The sequence below is a fragment of the Athene cunicularia genome (assembly GCF_003259725.1).
Source record: "Athene cunicularia isolate RWA chromosome 11 unlocalized genomic scaffold, athCun1 chr11_part1, whole genome shotgun sequence".
In the NCBI taxonomy this organism is placed as follows: domain Eukaryota; kingdom Metazoa; phylum Chordata; class Aves; order Strigiformes; family Strigidae; genus Athene; species Athene cunicularia.
In genome coordinates, this window is record NW_020799113.1 from 19,357,192 (window position 1) to 19,360,294 (window position 3,103).

Sequence of the window (3,103 nt, forward strand, 5' to 3'; positions counted from 1 at the left end):
CAGGGGCTGAAAGGCAGACTCCAGTGTCAGCACAAGCTCTGGACACACAAGCTTGAAGGACAGAGACCCCAGACTGAGGAGCCCTGCAAGGCTGAGCCCAATCAAGAGGCTCAGCCTAACCACACCACCTGCCCTGGGCTTCCCTGTGCCTGAGCGATGCTGTCAGGGAAGGATTTCTCTGCAGGGATCATGGCCAGACAGGGAGGTGGCAGGGCTGGGGATGTCAGATGTTGGATTGAGGGGCCCTGGGGACATCCCATGTTACCTGGACCTTCCTGCCCAGGGCCTTCCCACAGCATCACTCAGTTCCTCTTGCCTTTTGTTGTATTTTAAGGTCAATTGCCACAAACCTGTTGTATCAGGCACTTACGATGCTATAGTTACTGAATTACGCACACTTGTATAACTTAGATGAAACTATTATAACTCTAAACTTGCTGTATTATAGCATGATGCCTTCACTGCATCATGCCACCATGGCATGATAGCCCCTTGACGGTCCTTTGCAGTCACCTCAGTCCCCAAGTGCCATCCTAGCACTGTCAGTGTTTTGCACGATTTAGGACCCCATTCCAGACTACTGAGGCTCCAAGCAGCAGCATCCAAGTCCATTTGTAGACACCTTAATAAAGTAGTGGGTTTTTTTTTTGCTGGGCCACACTGGGTGCCCTGTGCCATGGAAGGGGACGGTGCAGGTGCTCTCCTCCCCGTGGTCCCAGCGTGTGGCAGGACATCTGCTGTGATCGTATAGTGGTCAGTACTCTGCGTTGTGGCCGCAGCAACCTCGGTTCGAATCCGAGTCACAGCAACATTTTTGCCAACTGGATGAAGAGGCCAGGTTGCAGATGCAAGCAAGGCATCTGCAAGGAAGTTGGTTTGCAGAGGTGCCATGCCCGAGGAGGGAGTCACAAGCTCTGCTGCACTGTCTGCTCCTAAGAGCAACTGGGCTCAGTCCTGCAATGATTTCCCAACCTATAGTCACTATGCAGGGTCTCCGCAGTGGGGCTTCAGTGACCCTTCTCGGAAAACACCTCAGCCTCTCCATTTTCCAGGCAAAGCTTGAGAATTAGAGGAAATCACCCTGTTTTCCACCTTTCCCTCACCCTTCCTTTCAGTTTTGCAAAAAGAGGACCAGAAGATGCTGTGGCTGCCCTGCAGAGTGAGAGGAGGTGAGAGGCGGCAGCAGCTCCAGGGCTCAGCTCCCCACTCCTGGCCTCCATGGTAGGAACGATCTGCCACAGCAACCACCAAAGAATAAGGAAGATCAACCTGATGAAAGCCCTGCTGCCAGCACTCCCAGCTCCTGGGAACAGGATTTTGGCTGCAGAACCTCCAGGGGTGTTTTCACAGCAGAGACAAAAACCCATCCGGAGCTGAGGGATGACCCTGACACGATGCGGTTCTGGGAACCAGAGGTCTCACGGGAACCAGGAGGCAGGTGGAGATCTCTGGGGTGCACCAGGAGGTGCTGCAGCTTGAGGAACCTTTTAAAGCTGTTTCCTTCCCTCTTCAGGAGCCTTCAGACGATGTAGACACCCTGTTTGCTTGGTCTTGGTGCCCTCTCCTGACAGCTGTGCAGAACTCACTCTGGACAGCAGCTTTCAAAAAAGAAATTACAATGTGCATAAGGTATCGCACAGGTCGCACTTGGGGCTCAGCTGGTGAAGAAGACACTACCCGAGCATCAGGTCTCAATTTCTTCATCACTGGGAGTAACTGGAGGTAGCAGAGGGCTGCCACTACTCGGGCAGGTTGGCTCAGATGTCTGCAGAGCTTGTGCTTGGGAAGGGGGGAGGGAGGCTTTTTTGTTGTACAAAATGTTATTTTTCTTTCCTACCTTATCCACAGCAAGAAACAGTGAGAAAAAAATCATTATGCATTTACCTTTAGGATTTGCATTTTATAGGGCACTACCTGCACAACTTCACACTCCTCCAATCTTCATTTACACTTTTAGTGAAAACGCACATTTCTTTACTCAGAGAAAGCTGAAAAAGCATTTTCCCTTCTAAAGATAATACAGAGGAAGAGAAGGCAAACATCTAGAGAAGTTGTCCTGCAGCAGCAGCAGTACCTGTCCCACTTTTACCCAGCTGAGAGGCAGAAACACAAGGAAATACATAATTTCTCTATCCTGCTTTCCCCTCCCTCCCTGCCAAAAATCATGTTGGGGTATAAGGCCATTAAGCTTATCTGAAGAATAATGTACTGTGCTTGAATAACTGATGTGTGTTCAGGTTGAAAAAAGACAGAATCCCAAAGGGGATATTTTTCATCCAAAATTACTCGACTTTCTGTTGGAATAGTTTCTATTTTTCCAAAATAACCTGAAGTGTATATACATGTGCACAGTGCAATTCAGGGCTTAGCTGAAGCAGTGTGGTGGCCCCATTAGGGTTGCTGCAGCTTCTGCTTTCACATGAACCATCTTCCCTCAAAGCAATGCAGGACTCTGCTTTGGTTGGTGTGGGTTTGGGGTGCCAGGCAACAGAATCATGGGATGGTTGATGTTGAGGGCACCTCTGGAAGTCATCCCCTGCTCCAGCAGGGCTTCCCAGAGCTGCTTGCCCAGGATCATGCCCAGAGAGCTTCTGAATACGGTCTAAGGATGGAGACTCCATGGCCTCCCTGAGAAACCTGTGCATTGTCACCCTCACAGTGAAAAAGCATCTCACGCTCCAGCTTGTGCCCATTGCCCCTGGTCCTGGAACTGGGCACCATTGAGAAAGGCCTGCCTTTCCTGGGAGAGATGCTCCTGTCCCTTATCATCTTCACGAAGGTCATCATGCAGAAAAAACAGGTGCCAGCATGAACACAACCTTTGAGGAAGCTGCTTGAAGATGGTCAATTGAGGCACCCCAACACCTTCCCGTGGTGAAAGGAGCAGGAGAAGTGCAGTGCAGTCCCCTGCTTTGTTTGTCCCCTCTCAGCTGTCACAGGAGGGACTTGTCTCGGCAGCAGAAGGGGCCAATCCTGCCCCTGGGCTCCTAAAGGATAAAGCCTTCGCCTGAACAGGGGCTTGAACCCTGGACCCTCAGATTAAAAGTCTGATGCTCTCCCAGCTGAGCTATCCAGGCTCCCCTGCGGGGCCCGGGACAGGCAG

General features: G+C 51.0%; 2 non-coding genes across 2 annotated transcripts; one reads left to right on the forward strand and one right to left on the reverse strand.

Annotated features, from left to right (window-relative positions):
• The first annotated feature begins 736 nt into the window (after window positions 1-736).
• TRNAH-GUG lies at window positions 737-808 on the forward strand. Its single transcript has one exon. It is a non-coding gene; the product is annotated as a tRNA-His (tRNA).
• Window positions 809-3,004: 2,196 nt separating this feature from the next.
• Window positions 3,005-3,077, reverse strand: TRNAK-UUU. Its single transcript has one exon. It is a non-coding gene; the product is annotated as a tRNA-Lys (tRNA).
• Window positions 3,078-3,103: the final 26 nt, after the last annotated feature.